This window comes from Phyllostomus discolor, chromosome 7 (assembly GCF_004126475.2).
Source record: "Phyllostomus discolor isolate MPI-MPIP mPhyDis1 chromosome 7, mPhyDis1.pri.v3, whole genome shotgun sequence".
Lineage (NCBI taxonomy): Eukaryota > Metazoa > Chordata > Mammalia > Chiroptera > Phyllostomidae > Phyllostomus > Phyllostomus discolor.
In genome coordinates this window covers 118,112,790-118,133,259 of record NC_040909.2, presented here as the reverse complement: position 1 = coordinate 118,133,259, position 20,470 = coordinate 118,112,790, and the positions used below count along the sequence as shown (strand labels likewise).

General features: G+C 38.0%; 1 pseudogene; it reads right to left on the bottom strand.

Moving 5' to 3' along the window:
• Positions 1-2,988: 2,988 nt before the first annotated feature.
• LOC114514420 lies at positions 2,989-3,627 on the bottom strand (annotated as a pseudogene).
• Between the last annotated feature and the right edge of the window lie 16,843 nt (positions 3,628-20,470).

Sequence of the window (20,470 nt, the reverse complement as noted above, 5' to 3'; positions counted from 1 at the left end):
ATCAAATAACTGCATTTTAATGATTATCTAAGAAGAATATAAGCAAAGTCATTCAAAATACAGTCTTTTTTAAATGTGTTGGGTTTGTTGGGATGTATGAGTAATCATGCCATTTATGTTTTTAACTGGCACTATCTGGAGCCAGACAGGTGTTGTGCTCATTTAAATGTTAATAAAACTTGCAAATATCTTTCACTCAAAAATTTTAAGAGATGGAAATTTGTGATGTTTTTTTCTACTACAAGTTGAGCTACATAAAGTTTGCACTTCATGTATGTTTATATTCAGGCATGGGTTAATATAACCCAATCTCATTCAATGAAACCAAGGAGCTGAAGTGGGTAAAACTATGAAATTTGTTGTTAGGGATGTTGTTGAATAATTTTTTTGCATTGCATAATGCCCCCATTAGGAGACTAACAGGAGAAAGCTCTTCACAATCCCAGACAGAAGAATAGGATGTCTCTTATTATTTTAGGAACACTGCAAATCATGTTACTGTTCTGTTCTTTTCTTGGGCTGTTGGGAAACTTGGAGTCAACTGTACACCTCTTGTTTTTGTCAAGTACTTGTTTTTGTGAGAGTGGTAGGGTCATGCCTTCTCCTTCCACTATTAAAATAACAATGTAAGTAACTAAATTCATACGAAGTAGATCACGCATGACTCAGGGATCCAATTCTGTGTACCTGGTATATAAAAAAGAAAAGAAAAAGTAAAAAATGATGAACTTATCCTGAAAGAAATCAGAAGCACACTTTTATTAGGGAATATCAACAGAAGAAATCGTTTGCTCCCAAACTGTCTGTATTACTCTAACAAGAAACCCCAAATAACAAGCCATTTGTCCTAATATATAAGAACATTTCCCTTTACACCTGGTTATCAATATGGGCTGTCAGGGCTACTACCTATATGGCTCAGTTAGCCAATTCTGTGTCTCCGAGGCCTAAAAGAAACAGCAAAGTAATCCAAAAAGGACACACCTCTCCTATAGGAGATGTGCACAACTTCTAAAATGCATTCTGAACCAAATGATTTCATTCACATGTGGAATCTAATGAACAAAGTGAACTAAAAAGTAAAACAGACAGACTCATGGATGGAGGACAGATGACAGCTAGTAGGTGGGGGAGTTTAGGGGGTTGAAAGAATGAGCAAAAAGGAAAAAGGACTCATGGACATGGACGACAGTATGGTAATTGCTGGGGGAAGGGGGATATAAGGGGGCTAAATGGTAATGGAAAAATATAATAAAGATTAAAATAATAATAAAATAAAATCATTCTGAGTGCTAACCTCACTTCTTGCTTCATCTCATTTATATTTCCATCCTATTTTCTTAAAACCAATTTGATCCCCCCCCAATTAATCTTAATTTTATTTTACTATATTGCCCCAAGGGTTCTCCACAAGTGGGAAGAAACATTCATACTTCCAGGTCAGTGGAGGGAGCCAAGCCTAGGCAGAAGAATGGGTGAATCAGTATCATTTCTAATATAGAATAGAGATCACTAGGTGTGGGATCACATTACATATTTTAAATGGGATTTTTAGATTCTCTGAGACACAGTAAGAAATTGAGTGCCAATGAACTGCAGTTCTCAAGGATTCACATTGCCCAGATTCAGTCCACTCAGCTAGGTAAGCATTTTGGGAATTAATGAATTCTTCCCTTTCTAATGTCTGTTTTTCTTACAATGTTGCTAGTATGAAATAGACTAATGGTGCATATCAGACAGATTACATTTATGAGAAAAGAGTGACGGTAGTGAAATAAGGATCACAGAAGACAGAAGAGCCTCAGAAAAAGAAAAACAAAGTAATAGATTATCACCCAGGTCATCTTAATGAAATGAGTATTGAAAATGGAGAAATGGCATATATAAGAAGAACAGAGAAAAAGGAACTAGAGAACAAGAACCCCAAAGAGGGTAGAACACTTACATTCTTATCTTCTCTTAGAGGCTAACAGCAGATCTTGCAGAGGTGGGAAGCCCCTATTCATTCTTGTCCCGTGTCACCACACCCCTTCCTTTCCTACCCCATTATGGGGCGAAGCTCTCAAGGTCAGCAGAATAAGATCACATAAGAAGACCAGTCACTGCTTTTTTCCTGTAATTTTTTATTCTGCTTCTTTTTTTTCTAATTTTACCCAGAAAGATAAATCTTTTCTGTGTCATATTATGAGGCTGCAGAATGTGGTTTGTCTAGGGAGAATTTTCTCAATAAATCAATATTTTAATAATATTCACTTCCCATTTCACCAAGGTTTTTCTTAGAAGCAAGAAATGGCCCACAGTAAGGTGTACTCTCCATAAAGTGAGAGCTAAAACTTGTTTTAGGAGAATGTCAAGAGTGAACATGTTTATCAAAATAATTAATGTCTGCCCTTAGAAAGAGACTTAAATTGATCAAGCATAGAAACTGTGATCATGACAAAAGCACAAATATAGCATTTCCATTTGTCAGGTGCTGTGCTCAGCATTTTACACATGTTACCTAATTAATTCCTTACAACAATCCTATAAGAAAGCTACCATTACTTTCCCCAATTTAGCGATGAGGAATCTATGACATGCCTGAGATTCCACAACCTATAACAATATCCAGAACTAAAACCTAGGCAGCCTGGCTCTAAAGGGCTGTTAACTACTCCATCGTACTCAAACAAACATTTCTTAGATGAATAAAAAGGTAAGTTAAAAATGAAAGAATGTTTAAATTAAGTAGTTTTTTATATATGTTTCTTGAATGTATTTTGTTTCATGACATGCATTTTGTCGGACTAGCAGCATTTGAGTTTTATTAATGACTACAGATCCAGAAAAACACATTAAAAAACTCCATATCTTTGTGTGTATGTATGTGTATGTGGTTAATATTGGAAGGTTTACACACTAGAGTTTTTGAGGTAATTTGTTGGTTTTTTCCCAAATCAATACATGTCTTTTATTGTATCTTTAAAATATGACAAGTAACTCTGAGGAGTCATCCAGCATCTTGCTGTGTCTGTAGCTGGACAAGTTAGATCTAATTCATCAGCCGGCTGAACTGTTCCCTTTCAGAAACACAGATACCATCCAAAATTATTCTGATATCCCTGTTTTCAACTATTGTGGCTTGCTGAATCAAAGCAGCTGAATTTTATTCAAGTTCAATGTCTTCCTTCAAGAATTAACTCATTTTTCTGGGCTTGAGATACTAAAGAAGCAACGCCTGACCTCATCTGAACCTTGTGGATGTCGTTTTTGCTTAAGACATTTCTGATTTCAACAAGAGAACCACTCTCCTGAATAAAGACATCGATAGGGACGTGGGCGTTCACAGACCTCATCTTGTAACAGAAGCCCAGTGCCATACCCACTATCACGTCCTATATATGACTGCAGACCGCGAGAACTATAGACAGTTCCTTTCCATCTCCCCACTATTTGCCAACCCAAAGCCTCTTTTTTTCTTTCCAAGGAGGATGAGTTTTACATTGATGTGACTGAAGTCCCTCCACAGGGTGCCTCTGGGGTCCTTTATATAACTCTGTGTCCCTTCAGGGTGATGTCAACATATTCTGGAATGTTGGCAGTCTGATTGCTGAGAATGGTCTTCATCCTCACAGTAGATGTGGCAAAGAGAACTGAGAGAATTTATTTCTGATAAAATTAACAATATATTTCTAGGATTCTTCTAAGAAATTGGAACTAAAATTGGGCCTAGCAATCATACGACAACTTAGAAAAAAATTGGGGCTAAGGATTTAAGAATCTCTAGAAAGTAAACATAGGTTGTAGAATGAAAACAAATTCTTTTATTTGTGTAACTTGTTGATAATTTTTAGAAATAAAACTTTAGCTCTTTTTTTTAACTCTGTAATTCTTTTTTACTTATCTTTCTTAAGTCTTTCCAGAGAAAGAGTGATGATATACAAGCCTGAAAAGTATTAAGTGACTCTATGCAATGCTGGTGAGTGTGTGCCTTGTTAGAAGACTTCATCTGTGTATACAGCAGCTCTACCCAAGTTTACAGAACCACTTACAGAAGGAATCTGATAGTGCATGGCATTGAGCTCACGAAGTTCTTTTGCCTCTATAAGGCAGCACCATCCATGTGCCAGGTATGTTTCTAACCAATAAAAGTGATGAATTTAATATTTTGAAAAGCTGAGAAATCAACTGGGCTCTTTTGTTTCTAATTAAGTGCTTTCTAAGTTGGGGTGATGGGTGTTTGAAAAATACATGATGTATATGTTTACTTACCACCCATTGTCAATGTAGAATGAGATTATACCCTTGAAGGGTAGCACAAATTGGCTATGATAGTATTCTATTAAGTTTCAATTTAATTACCGTGGATTGTAAACTTGCTAGGGCAAACATCAGGGGATATTTAATCCATGCGTTGCTGGTAAACGTCATCTGTTTAGTTTTTTGCTGGTGCACTTATTTTCATAGGATATAGGAACATGATCTATCCCCAATGGCTCCATCTTGTTAGATTTGACCCTTGCTTCAACCCTTCTAAATTATGACATCAGATAGATCATTTTCTTTTCAGCTTTGTGTCATCCATAAATTTGATGCGCTTACCTTCTCCAAGATATAAAAACATATATAAAATAAGAAATAGCTAAGCACAGAACCTTATAGTTCTCTGGCAATAGCAAGCAAAAGCCACAACCTGTTAAGAAATTGATAAGCCAAACAACTAATTTTTAGACTGACCTAAAATATGGTGAATATTTTGAATGCCAGCTAGGAGACGAACAAATTTTACAAAGGACTAGGACAATTGAAGGCATTGAGATATATGGTATTTAAATGGGATGAGAGACTAGTATTTTGAAAGAAAATAAAACTTCAAAACTAAACATTAAGATATTTAAAAGAAATTATTGCATCCAGTGCTTATGTAACAAAGTGCAGGTACTCAAAAAACATTAGTCGACTAAGTAAAAAATAATAAAATGAAAGCCACCCTCCTTGAAATCAGTTTATTAGTAAATGAAAATAAGCATTCTTTAAAATGTTCCTCGATGGGGGGTTTTTTGTGTGTGTTTGTAACATTTTACTTGTGAAACACTCATTATTTCAGTGTTACACACATAATCCTTTAGTGGCTTTCTGCCTCCTACCTGACTGCTTTGCCTGGATTCTGAGTCCTACAGTGTCACTTCAACCTGCCTGTCCAGTCTCCATGCCCAGTGACTTGCTTCTTCCTTTATAGTGAGGACAGTTTCCTCACTGTCCCCAAAACACACCACATGTGTATTCTCATTGCTCCATTCAAGTTCTCCAGGATTAATGCTTTCCACTTTCCTGCAGTAACACAAATATAGCAAATTCATCCAAATCCTGCCTATTCTTTGAGGCCCCAGGCAAATGCCACCCTCTCCCTAGCAAGCTTTCCTCTCTGGCTCTAGTATTGATCTGTCTCTTAACCTCCTTGTTCCTTTATTTCCTTATTTTTTAATGGGGAAATAATAACAGCTACTTTGCTAGGTAGTGTTATTAATACAATAACTACTTAAAGTTTAAGGGGGATACTTTATTTGGCAAAATGTTTAATGAATATTTGTGGGGGGTTTTCACTATTTATTAACTTTATGACATTTATTTTCCTTGCCTTATTTCAGAAAAACAAAATTATCACAAAATTTGTGTTCTTCTCACAGTGTTTTCAGGTTGGACAACCTTTAGTAATTTTGGTTTTTTATCATTTTTAATTATATTTTATTGATTATGCTGTCATAATCAATTGTCCTTACAGTTGTTCTGATTATTCCCCCTTTGCCCTCTCCACCCAGCACTCCCCACCCCCTCAGGCAATTCCCACTCCTTTGTTCATGTCCTTGGGTCATAAATAGAAGCTCTTTGGTTTCTCCATTTCCTATGCTGTACTTTAAATCCCCATGGCAACTCTGTAACTACCTGTTTGTGCTTCTTAATCCCTCTACCTTTTCACCTATTTCCCTAATCTCCCTTCCCACCTGGCTGCCATCAAACTGTTCTCCGAATCATTGTTGTTTTGTTGTATGAGACAGGACAGTAAAGAGGCAATTACAACTGGGAGTACCAAGTACACTGATAAAGTTGAGTACAGGGTGCTATGAAGCACAGGAGAGGCATCTGAAGAAACCTTAGACATCAGGACAGGTTTCCGGAGGAAGAGATTCCCGAGCTGAGGACTGAAGGATGAGTAAAACAACTACAGTACTCAACTCTGTAAATCTCTGCAATTGAATGATCAACTTTACATGTCACAACATTCTTTCATGAAGTTTCTAAGGAATGGTTTTCATGAAGTTGGGCTTTGTGAACCCATTCCTTACCCACAGAACTGCACGCACACACTTCCTTCCCCAAGAAATCCCCACAGACACACCCACCCAACACTCTTGGGAAAATTTAAATATAAGAGAGGTGCTTTCACCATGGAATTACAAGTTCACAATGTGATTAAGATACAGAAATAAAATGTTGCCTATCAGGTAGGTATTTTTATATTGAAACTGAAATTTCTTTGAGGGCTAAAACCCAACCTCATCAAATGACTGAAGGTCACAGTCTCCTCCTGGATCATTTTATTTTTACCAGGGCCTCAGTTGTAGTCGTTAATCTCCAGGCTTCTCAGTGCCCACAGGCAATTCTGTGAGAGTGTTGTACCCTCCACTATATGCTCGGCTACTCAAGTTATTTTGGAATCTGTTCATTATCATCTAACGAGGGAAAAAGAGACAAACTGCATTCCCATATCTTTGGCACATGCCATCTTAATTTTTTCTCTTCTTTCTCATCATGGTGTTATATATACTTTCTTGCTACTATTGTTTCATGTATCTCAATGTCTCTCCAACCCTGCCTGCTTCCTCCCCTTGCTTGAATGGACGTAAGGTAGCTGAGGGGAGGGCTCATGAAAGGCTGCTGTATCTAACCCTGCAGGCTGCATGTGCCTACTTGCAGCGAGCACCATCCTCATTGTGCACACTGTTCCCCTGCAGCCGAGCAATGTGGCAGCCCTGGGGGTCCTGGGTTAGAGTTCTTTTGTGTGGTGATACCCATTATATCTAAGGTAGTCAATCAATAAATATTGGTTGTTTAATTGTTTATTGATTGTTCCAAGAGATGAGCTCATGTTTATGTTTCTACAACCAATGAACATTTAAATTTTTTCATGAGTTTTGATCTCTAGTATTGGAATATTTCTTTTCTAACAATCAATAATCCATGTTAAATATTCAGAATAAATATCAGCCCAGTATTAAACAAAAGTGTTTGCTGAGGACCTAGATACTTATATCAATGTAAAGTTTCTATTGTTAATTCATAAATGTGTTTGTATATGTCTCAATAACATATCCATTAGGTTAAATGAGATTTGTATACTAAGAGCAGAGCTTTACCAGATTTTTGTTTTTACTCATAATGTCTCACAAAATATTCTTTGGGTATTTATAAAACAGTGACTGAGGAAAAACCCACTTTGAATATATATTTCATTTTAAAATAAACAATTTAACCAGTGTGTCTTGGACTAACACCAAAACGGATAATTCTGGAAATAACAGCTACACTATAAAATGTGATACTGCTTGGTAGTTTCTTTCTTTTGGCTGATTTCATGATATACAGTATTTTCTCCAAAACTGACTAAAAAGAGGTTTCTCTCAGAGTTTCAAAGAGGAAGCAGAATGCAATAATCACATAACATTTAGAAAATATTTTAAATAAGTGATGTCAGTTAGGACTCACAGATTTTGCATCATAAAAGATGCTTGCAGTAAATCATTATAGCATTTGCTTATAATGACCCTCCACTTGCAATCAATTGAAATGCACCAATGCTTTTAGGTTGACTTTTGAACTCCTCTGATTTGTGGCAGAGATAAGAGTAAATGATAGGATAATTAATTTGTGCACGGTTTCCTGGCAAGTTAACGAATACAGTAAGGTAAATAGTTGGCTATTTCAGGCAACTCTGTGTGCATCAAGCACTTTACACTCTGTTCAAATCTGAGGGCCTGCCATAGATACTTGAGGAATGTTTCCAGCTTCTTAGTCTTCTTTGAGACTGGTGTCCCAAGCTAGGACCTCTTTGATTGTCCATCTTGCTATAAAACTTGGCTCTTGTGTATGTCCGCTAACCTTGACTATTTTCAGGGCTGTGGCCTGATCTTGATAGTGCTTCCTACAAGTGGATTTTAAGTTTCATGTTTTGGTCAAGAGATCAATTTGCTTTTCCTAGAGTGACTCCACCCCAGATTGACTGCCAAGGGTACGTCTGTATGCATACACATGTAATCTTATTTACGTGTTTGTCATTGTTGTCATGAATAGTAGAGAAAAGACTGTAACTAAGATGCATCATTTGCTTCTTTTTTTTTTGAGAGTACATGACAACATCATTTGCTTCTTATATGTACCTCCTGTAAGATACTTCCTTACTTTCTTTCCATGTCACAATCTATGAACAGAAAGTATGCTTGCCCAATTAAAAAGTATATAAGGAATACACATAGAAAACAAACGAGACAGAGAGACTACATAGTTATTTAAGGTTACACTTATACTATCCCTGGTCCAGTAGCTAAGTTGGTTAGAGTGTCGTCCTGATACCCCGAGACTGCCAGGTTTGATCCCTGTTCAGGACACATACAAGACGTAATGAATGAATGCATAAATAAGTGGAACAACAAATGGATGTTTCTCTCTCTCCCTCTCTCTCTCACCCTTCCCCTTTCTCTAAAATCAATTTTTTAAAAAGATTACACTTATGAAAAGGTGGAGCCAGAATTTACAAGCAGAACTTCATACCCCTTTTCCAAAGACTGTGTCTCAAAGTCTTTACTCAGAGCAGAATCTTCTCAGGCACTTGTTTAAAATGCACAGTTTCCCTGCCTCATGGAAACCTAAGGACAGGTCCCAGAAACACTGCCCTAGTACGCCCAGAAAGTTTAAGAAATAATAACCTTTAAATGGCCAAGAAATACTAGAATAAAGGATCTGAACACGCAAATGACTTTTCCACTTGAAGCACAGTATTATGGAAAGTATCACGCACCTGAAAATAAGGTTTTATAGTGACAAATGTCTTTTCAGGGATGATTATGGCTTTATGCAGAGTCAATCCCAATAAATCTTTTCTACAAAGCTCAAGCCTCGTTCCAGCCTGGAAGTAAATCATTTTCCCTGGCACCACAGTTCCAAAGAGAAAGCCAGTGAGGACAATATGAATGTTGCTTTCCTGGCACTAGCTATCTAAAGAATAGTTGCATTGGCAAAGCTTTTCTCTCATGACCTGTTTTTAAATGAAGAGTAAAAATTATAGACATTCATATATGTAAAGAATTATAAAGACTGGAAATGAGGAAATAAAACAGTCTAATACATCCAAAAGAAAGTAAACATTCTATGCATTAAATGAACAGGTGCTTATTTTTTTTTTTGATGAACAAAGTGAAGGTACACCACATTAACATTCAATGGGACACACACCAAAAGAATGTTAATTTACAAAGAGGATCTTATTAACCTGCTAGTTAGCAATAATTTGGTTTATTGTTGAGAATTTCACCTTAAACCTGGGTTTAAAAATAGGCATACTATTTTTTAAGAAGCATACTGTTTCCGGAATCTCAATATATGTTAAGTTTCAGGAATAAATTCACCATTAAGGAAAGACTGCTTCTGCAAAGGCATTTAATTTAAAAAAAGAAGAAGAAGCAGCAAGTGTGAAAACAGCTGGTAGCGAAGAAAGGCTTCAAAACGCCAAGTAATAGCTGAGCAGCAGAACAGCTAGTATCAACAAAAAATGAAGGGAAGAAAGAAGATGGTCCATTGACGACAGAAGAGAAAGAAAAGGGCTGCCTTCAAATGTTACCAAGCTGAGGCAGAAGGGCCAGTTTGTTTGCTGGATTGATTCAGCCCATCTGAAAAAAAAAGACTCGAAACATGCACAATTATATCCGGTCATGTGTGAGTCAGGCACATGAACCTAAGCGGTAACAATTTCTTAATTAATGCTAACTAAAGCCAGAGAACAAATGATCTCATCTAGAGACTTCTCTAATTCTCTGATTAGGGATACATAGGAATGAGTGAAAATATAATCATTTTTTTTCATTTTCAACATATAATCTTTTAAAAATGCAAATCAGGACCCCGTTCCCCCAAGCTGAACATTGGGAGTAGGAGAGGCAGAGGTATCCTTTCTTGGCGCGTCGTGGAGGTTCTCTGGCTGGGCTTCTCCAGTCAGAATTGGAATGGCAGGCAACAAGCTACGAAGGGCAGAAAGCAATAGGCAATTTTGATTAAAGGTTTTATTCATGAAAGAGGTATTAACAAGGATGGAAACACTCCAAGAGCCGGGATGCCTGCCTGTTCATAGCAATTCGGCCACACAGGCACAGAGACAGCAAATGAGTCAAAGATGCAAACGTGAGTCAAGCCTGCCAGCCTCCACTCATTCACCTGGCCACCTTGGCTACTGGTTACTAGCCCAGCTCCTCTGTATGTCCCTTGTATTTCTCAACGTATTTCTCTTGATTGGATCCTGCTTATCTGAGGTATGCTGGGGAAATAGGGAAAAGGCAACTCCTGTGGCTTATATTTTAAAAATATGAAAACTTTTTAAAGTAAGATTCTATTTAAAGAACCAGTTTGTAATTCCACTATCACCAGGACAAAGCAGTGAGGCTTGATTTCCCCATAAGAACCAGTCGGCCCCTTTGTTACGTCATTTCACCTTCAATACCACTGGCGATGGTCCTTATAACAAAAATTTCTCTGGAGAAGATGCTGGAGAAGTGGGACACCATGGGATCTTCCCTAAGATCCAATGATGCAGGGACGGTGGTCTCTGGCCCTGCTTGCACACGTCAAAACTTACACAGGAGCACAACATCGCAAGCAGGAAACCGCACTTGTCAAATGACCAGCCACTAATGATTAATCCAGGTTTGCTCTTGGCTCCACAAGATTCCTCTTCTGGTCTTGTTTTGTGTGCAGGACGGCCTAGAAGGGCCTGATCTTTTCTACGGAAAATCCACAGATGGCATTTTCTTCAAGCCTAATGGGTAACTGACTAACCTTCTTTCATTCAAGCAATTGTTCATCACTAAGAAGTTTCCTGCTGAAACAATGTGCCCACCTGAATATTTTAATATTAGACTCAGGTCCTGTTCACTAGGTTTACCATCTTAAAAAGGCTGTATTTACAAAGTTTTATGAATCCCAACAAAACTGACCAAAAGTCTATAATGAATTTAACTCATTTTTTGGAATGGCCCACATATTCATATACTTTTTTAATTTACTGATTCACCTGATTTTCAAATTAAGTTATTTAGTATATATCACTGGCATATTTCCCAGCTTACTCAGGATATATTTTAAGCATTTATTTTAATGACTATCCATTCTGACAACAATTCAGTGTAGTTGCCTGATGCCATGTCAATTCTAAAATTGGAACCAGTCATAATAAATTGTGTTAAATACTGGTTATAATTAATTAACTTGAATATTTGCTTCTATTTAGTATAAAACTGAATAAAAGTATGACAATAGAAGATAAAGAAAAATTAGAAATATTAATGAATATATACATGAAAATTGATATTGCCATTTTTCAAATGTTTCAGAAGGCATAAAATACATGTTCAAAAGGCATAAGATACAAGTTTATGCCTTTAAACATGGCGTTTAGGATTAAACTGATCAACTGAGGAGGCTCTTAACAGAAACAAAAGGACCAGAGCAGAGGTCTGGGGTGGCCTGAAGGCCAGGCGTGTTCAGCAGCTGTGCTGGCTCAGGAGCTGCCTCTGCCGTGGAGAAAGGTCAGGCTGTAATCCTGCCGAGGGGCGGCGGGGATGCTCTCCGCTACAGAAATGCCTGCAATGAGAACAGTGCTTCTGGCACGAAGATCCAGGAGGAGGGGCAAAAACTCGGCGGCTGGACCACCTTGTGCTTTCACCGGAGATATGACTTGTGAGTGACAGCACCATCATGGCCCTGACGATGGCGGAGGCCCTCACCACAGACTGCTGGATGACCTGTACCTGGAGACGGTGAAGCACTATATGGAAGTCCTCGAGAAGCTTCCAGAACATTGAGCAGACCCAGCTACCACTGAGAGCTGCTTGCTGCCGAAGTCAGGTAACGATTTCCTAGCTCGGTACACACCTTTCAATGAGAAGGGTGAGGGAAGGCTTGCTTCTCCCTCTAAAGCTGCAAGCTGGAGAACCGTCTGTCTTCCCACTAACCAGCCACCTTACAGTTTTGCGGGAGTGAGAGGGATTTTCCAGGGCTCCTTCCCAGGGCAGTGCAGCCTGAAGAGCAGGGCCCCCGTAGACGTCTATTCTGAGGAGGCCAGCTTCCACGGCAGTTTAGCAACCGATGCCTGGTTCAGTTTCCAGAAATATTTTCCATTGCTTGTCCTTTAAATTTGAATAATTATAATTATTATAATTATTGAAAAAACAAAGAAAACACACACCACCTGCATACATGCCTGTCTCCATGATGATTTTATGTGGTCCACGGGGGGATGTATTTAGGTAGCCACAGTCTCTGTCTCCAGGGCCTCAGCCCTTGGGGTCCCGGACCTGCCCCCTGAGTTTTTGGTGAAGGATGGACCTGCCCCCTATGGGTTTATGCTGAAAGCTGGCATCCAATGACATAAAGCCCAGTCAAATAAAAGGGGGAAAAAAGAATTAAACTGATGTCACAAGCTGAGTACTAGCTGTGTGTTCTGATGCCCTTTTAAGTCCTCAATGTTTCTCAACTGGAAAATAGGAGGGAGCAATAGTACCACCTCCTACTGTTTGTTGGGCATTAGATAACATTTTTAAAGCAGCATAGTGCTCAATATGTAATGATAACAATAATTGGCATTAATTGGTAGTTATTGCGCATTATGTTGATATTTACATTTTTTTTCAAAGTAGATAATCTCAGAAAAAAAGGTTGTGCTATTAGAAATTATAAAAAGCCAAACTTTCAATTAAGAGCAAAATCTCTTCCCTGGGTTAGTTTGAGTTGATGAATATCATTCCCTGGAAAGAAGAGACAACCAAAATAAGTTTGCAGAAAACGAATTAAACTACTTAAGATAATAGAATCCAACTTCAAACTTATCTTGCCCCCAAGTAAATTCCTCCACACTCCTACCTCATACCTGCTCTGTTCAAGGTTTTCCCCACTTCAGTTCATACCAGTTCATCTCAGGGTGTGTAAACTAAAAACATCAGTTATTTTTGACTCCTGTTTTTTCTTTCAAATGCCATATCCAATTCTTCTACAAATCCTAATGGCTTTCCCTTAAAAATATTTGACTCTTTATCTCCATATCCTCTGCTATTCCACTTGGTCAGTATGAAACATAAAAGATAAATAAATAAATAAAATGTTCATTTTGGTTTGCATTTCTGCAAACATAAATAATTATTAAAATATCCATTACCACATATTCTAGTTACCACTCTATGTGAGTATAATCTTCAAAATTTTTTCTATAGGTGTATTAAAATAAAAACTCAAAATAATACTAAGTGTCTTGTGGCACAGCCCCTGCTCTTCTTCACAAGTAATCTGAAGCCTCACAAGTGAGCTCATCACAAAACTTTTACTCAAATAAACCCATGATATAAAAAAAGTGGTAACTGCAAACCTCTACATTATCACCTAATGATCAGAACTTAATTGTCAGTACCAGCTGTATCACATTAAACTGGCATTTCTTCCGTCATGAGCTGTGGGATTACTCTGTACTTTCTTAGCGTCATTTCCATATCTTTTTTGTTGCATGGCTTGCCTTTCTCCTGCTGGGGAATTATTGGGACCCTGAAAATGAAGAGTCAAAGAGAAAGAAGACGTGCATCACTTGGCCATTCACAATGATCTTCACTACCCCGTGTTTTCATGAGCACCAGATTTACCAAGTTTTCAAAGAGGAATGGCAAGTGTTTGATGATGCAGGAAGTTTGGATTTAATTTTCACTTTGAGACACATGGATACTATTCCCTGAAAAAAAGAAAGTTGGCATACTGAAGATGTTCAAGTGTTCTTTCTCCAGAAGCTACCAGCAGCCCCAACTGGATGTGAGGCTCTGGTGGTTCTGAGGGGCTGTCAAAGCAAAGACATATTTTAAAAGGTTGAAGTAGGAGCTTTATACGCACAGTAAATTATACATAGAAATTCTTTATTGATAAATGACAGCAGTCTGTTGAATAAATGTTGAGTCTAAGGCCTGTATAGGTATGAACAGGAATTACTAATAATCTTGCTGTCAGCATTGTTCAAATCGTGTCCTAACCACCTTTAAGTACTTATCATGCATTAGATATTTCAATGTACTGGAGTGTTTTTCTGGAATTCCTGTATTTATTTAACATTAGTCCTTCTCTATTTCTTACATATATATTTTAATTTTTAAAAAAATGAAAAAATTTCATGGGTAACTCTTCCCTTACTATTATCACCAACATTCTATTTTTTTTTTCACTAGAAGTGGAATAATGATGTACCAGCAGTTGTTTCTTATTTGGAATGTCTATATTCTTTCAGGGAAGGAAAAAGTTTAAACTTAAGTAGCTGCTTTTTATCACTAAAGTGGGGGGAGGAAAACATTAGCCCTTACTAAGTATCTCTTCTTCACCTTTCCTTCTTTATTCTGTTTTTTTCTCAGTTCAATCTTTGAGGTGGTATCTACTAATTAAGGATTCAGGTCATGGCTGTTGCCTGATCCTTCTTCCTAAGACCAAAGTAGAACCACATTCTTTGACTGAAATCAGAAATCCCCAATGTAAGGCTAATGTTCTGTGTTGGACATCTGCTCGTTCTGGCTGCCTTTTATCATCTTCTTTTGGTTCTGCCACCCTGAGCGTGTTTCCCGTCACCCTTGTTAGCAGCTCATGTGCTTCAGGAAACTGTCCCTGTGACTGGCACATGTCACTCAGGTCTCAATGAATAAGCACTGGCTAATTATGACTGGTTCTAATTTAGTGCAAGTGGAATGCAGCCCAAGACTTTAAATCACAGGTTAAAGAATGAGACAAATGCAAGGGATTAGTGAGGAAACATGTAGCCTAGGGAGCTGCTGGCAGCACTTTCTGAACAGCCAGGCAGAATCTTCTGAGACTGGAGCAGGGATTTGGAGGGTTGTTCATCACACAGCATTATGGCAATAAAACCCTAGCTAACACACCAGAGAAGGTAACCAGTCAGTTTCAGATATCTGAGGTATGTCCTCCTGATTTACTTTCATAGTAGAACATGACCAGCAAAAAGTAAGATAAGCTATTTCAAGGCAGGATAATGACATTTTTATTGGTGGAAGGAACAAGATCTCTTTCTGCTCAGCTTGCTAAGCTCATGAGTTTGGACCTGGCACCTGTGGCCACCTTCCATGCCGCAAAGAGCATCTTGTTGCAGAGTGAAGCTAAGCAGAGGCAAGCAGAGGTGAAAGGCAGGTAGCGTTAGAAAGAGAGAAAGAAAAAGAGCAAACACCAAAACGGCAAAAGCAAAAAAGAGCACGAGAGAAAACACGAGTGAGCAAACAAAAGACAGAGAAGTAATTAGAAAAATCAGTTTTATATAGATAAAAATCTAACTTTTGCCTATTTTAGGTGACATTGGCCCTGTGGTTGCCATTTTTCAAACACAAAATGGAGATATTGAAACTCTGTGTTTATTTATTCAGCAATTAATCAGTGCCAGGCACTGTTAGATGCTCTTATTAAAAATCCATGAGTCAATGTAGACCCTGGGAGATTGTAAAAGTAAAAAAAGCCTAACATGCTAACATGTAGGGAAATAGAATGTTATGTGTAAGAGTGGATATATATATATATATATATATATATATGCAGATGATAAGTGCTTTGGGAACACCAAGGAAAGAGAAATTAATTTTATAAATAAATGGAGGTGGGAAGTATATAGGAAAAGAATTCACAAAAGATGTAACTAAAAACCAAAAGATAATTCTGGTAAATAAATTATGAATGAGGACAAGAGGAGGGTTTGCACTGGTACCAGAAATTTTAAATTCATATAAATTGGACAAATTTATTACCCTCTGTTACCCACATTCTGTGCTTAAACAAGGAAACAAAAATCTGCATTCAAATGTCAAATTATTACTATGCCTCACTGGTTTTCTTTAATCCTTTCTTTTGAATTAAAGCTCTAAATTATGCTAAACATTTTTGAGAGAGGACATGAGCAAGGCTGACTTGATGTATGGGTCCATGATAGCCTCCCTGCTCCAGAAGAATGCATCAGCCAAAAGCAATTACACCACCAACATTACGGAATGACTCAAATGGTGACTGAACAACTTCCATTCCTCTTTCCTATTTCCGGATATTTCTATTATTTGTCAAAAATGTTTTATTTCCTTTTGTCACTTTGCACAAAATCAGTCTAATTACAGATTCATTTGAGTGAGCAAATTCGTTTTTCAAAGTGAAAAAGAAGATAAAAGGTGGGGGAGAATTTTAAGGGGGTATGGATTATAATCATTCACACCTTAGTATTAAATTGTTGATTTCCCTCTTAGCCATGCCTTGCAGTGTGCAAGAAACAAATCCAAATGCAGACAGCAGTGTTGCAGAACTCTGAATTTTCTTACAGTCAGAAAGACCTGGCTTGAATCTTGCCTCCTACCACTTTACTAACTTTATGAGCTTAAGAAAATTATTTAATGTTTGAGGTGTCTCAGCATCCTCATCTGGAAGATGCAAAGAATATATTTACCTGCTATTGCTATATAATACACACAATTGACCGGCATAGTGTCCAAAGGCTGACTGAGCAACCAACCAATAAATGGTAGCTATTGAGAAAAGTAGGTAACTGTAGCAAGAGCAACAAAATCCTGGGTGAATGGAAGACACCAAAGGCATACGTTGCCTTTTCGGTGCTTTTGCCTGTGACAAGATCAGAGATGCAGAGTCAACAAGTTGAGGTGCAAATGTATCATCATGTGTCCAGTGTGCTTGGGGGTAAAAAGATCACATGCAGGGCATTAACATTGTGTCAAATTTTGACCACTGCTGATGATTCTAGACTTTTGTTGTTACTGGCTGTAACTTCTTTTTATGACTGGTCCTTACAGAGATAAGCCCCTCACAGAGGTAGTTAGGAGAAGTGAGAAGAGTGTCTTAAACACAGGCTAACATTTAAAAATTCTGTACCCTGGCTTACTCTGCAAACACATGAGACCCTGCTTTGAAAGCTGTTTATGGCTGACACTTAAAAGATTCCTCCTGTTCAAATACATGTGCATTGAATACGAACTGAGCCAGAAGTGTTATTTTTTCTATTCTTGTCATCAGCATGTTAACATTCCCCAGCTGTCCATTTCAGAAGGACAGTGGGACCTGTCCATGTTGTCAGTGAGCTAAGCTTTTCCACAGGGCAGTACACTGTGCTAAGAGACGAAACTGGGATGTTCTTCAGATTTCTTCACACTAGCTAGTCCAAACTCAAAGCCACACCCTTGAAAAGTGATAGAGTCAAACTATATTTTCATTTCTTTTTGGAAAATCTGGCTAATGTAGTTTATTGACAGAAGCAATTATGTTTTCTGATCAGATAGATAAACTATAAACCTCAAGTCAATTTTTCTCTTGCCAATAGTCCCCTCGATAGTAAAGCAATTGCCACATTAACAGCATTCAACTCATTTTTCAACCCAGAGGATTTCTCCCACAAAGCATGCGAGAGGGATGCAAGTGCCAGGCCACAGTGCGGTTTACTGAAACTATTCCGCCTTTCGCCCTGACCGTGTCAGCTGTAATGTCCACGCTCCCCGAAAGGCACAGATTTTGTTGTTTCTTCTTCTACTTTTTGAGTTTTCAGTGTACGACAGTATCCTGTCATGAGATTGTTTATAGGATGTATAACTTCCATGGCTTTAATGTCAATAATTATTTTCTGAATATAAAATTTTCAAGTATTGTTTTGTGCATTTGATAGGATTAGTCTCTGCACTACACGAATATTGAAGTATTTTTGTTCCTCAAGCTTTCTCTCGCCCTCAGGCTTTGCTCCTGCCGACCTGCTGAAAACTCCGCCCCCGTCCTCTGTTCCACAGCTCCTTTCACATGCCTACCTCTTGGTCACCGGCCAGGTATCTGTTCAGTCGTTACTTCTGTAAGGCCTTGATTCTGAGTCAGCTAGCATAGATTACTGTATGTTCCATCTGTTCCATTTTACTTGTCTCTTTCTACAGCCGAATTCTCCACCGGACTGAGTCTGCTGAGATCGGGCATACTGTTTTCTTGACAGTGTATCTGTAGCAGCTGGAAGGAACACACTTGCTTGTCAGTTATTATTTGTTGTGGTATATTTTATTTTTTTTGTTCATAGTTATTCTTCTCTTTACTGTCCCATGGTTAGCATTTGCTCCTCTCACCCATGAACTTTGGTTAACTCATGGCCATGTGGTTTGCTTTAACCAGTAGGATATGAGTAGATCTGTCATACAACACATCTGGGCAGAAGTTTTAAATGCACGTGTGTGGTTTGATACTTCTTCTCTTCTTCCTGCCTTCCACAGTCAGAAAAGCATGTTTCAAATAGTGGCTACTCCTCGGACTTGGTTCAAAGAGAGAACATACGTCATGAAGCTGAGCCCGAAAGAGCCCAGCCCTGTAACATGAGTGACAAATGACTATTTGTGCTGTAAGTTGCGGAGATTTGAAGATTATGTGTCATCACAATGAAAGTTGATTACTAAAGGGGGTATTAACAGAAAACAAACATATCAAAGAAACCAACAATGATTTATTTTTTAGAGGTATAGTGCCAAAATCGCCACCAGCCTGAATTTAAGAGAGGTTGTGATTGTGTGTGAACAATAAAGCTCCCCGTAAACCCTCGACTTTCGTTGGGCAGGCTGAGGAAGCTACTCAGCAGCCAAAGAAGGCAATTTCTCCCAAAGATGATATTGGAAAGGGAAGGACCTCTCGGAAGGTAAAGTCAAGAGTCATGAAGAATAACAGACTATAAAGCTACTTCCAGGAACAAAACTGAAGATTGATTAAGCAAACTTCCCTACACTTGGGCTAGTAGACCTTACAACTATTGCTCAGTAGGATTTCAGAATTGCTGTGGACCAGTGCTTCTGGGTTGTCCCCTTCATCCCATTTCTAAATGAGTGTTTATTGTGGGTTCTAACATTTCACGTGGATATGTGGGTGCAAATAACTAGTCTTTTTCTTCATGATACTTTGGCTTAAAAGGATCTGCATTTGGGATTGATGTATACTTCAAGATCCCAAACTGCAAGGATCTTGCGACCTTGGAGTTTCTTTAGGATGGGTGATTACATTTTGTTGACAGAAGGGTAATGAACATTTGTGAACGAGAGGGCAGGCTGTGATAAACTGCGTTATTTCACAGATACTCTTTCCAGTCATGTGTTTGCCATGCTTCTCTGTGAGCAGTCTTCTTTCCTGCCCACTGGCTCTGGCCTAGGTCCTATTACTTTCTTTGGCTAACAGAGTATCTCAGCAGAGGTTATAAGTATGCTTGCATATTTTTCATGTTTTGGCATCCACTCTCTTAATTTTTCCTCTAAAATGAAAACAGTGTGTCCAAGATACTGGCTTACCCCTGGACTATGGAATAAAAAAATAACTGTGGAGCCAAAGTCTAGCTCAACCAAGTTCAGCTAAACCCCACAGAGCCACCACCCTCATGAACTTGAGCAAGTGATAAATGTTGTTAAAACCCACACAGATATTGGGGTTGTTGATTACTACAGCAAAAGCTAGCTAACACAAATATTGAATAAATTGTTGCAAATTAAGAAGGAGGAATTATATTGCTTATAAAATGCTTGGTTTATATAGGATACCATTTAAGTAGTTCAATATGCATAACTAAATGAACTCTTAACCAGAATTATTTGTAGGTGGATCCTTTGGAGATAATAGTTGAGACGCTTGGTTATTTGGCTTCTTAGGCCGTAGTTTTAACTTAAAGTCAGAAGAAATGACTCTAAATTCAGTGGAATAGTATGGATTTTTGATGAACTGTTCATATATCTTTCTTTTAAAAACAAAATTAATCCGGAAGTATCTATAGGCCTAAACAGCTAAAAGAAATTCCAGTGAATATTAGAAGACAGGTAAATATTACCACTGATGTTGGTATTTAAATAAAGAGCCTAGCAGATTTTAAAAAAGGAATGCCAAGATTAAATGTTTGGGACATTAATTGTTTGATGATGTAAATGTGTGCCAACTTGAGTAGTAAAAATTTGTACCTGAAATGTAGCTCAATTATATATTTTTTATTCTTTGAATTTTCCTCATTCTATAGTTAAAATTACTTCTTTGGTGGGAAAAAAGGCAAAAGGGATTTACCTCAAAAATATGTTTTCAATGGCACCCATGCATCACTGAGAGAAGAACTGGATCCATGAACGTTGTGAAGAAAACCTCAAGGAATTATGAATTCAAAAGA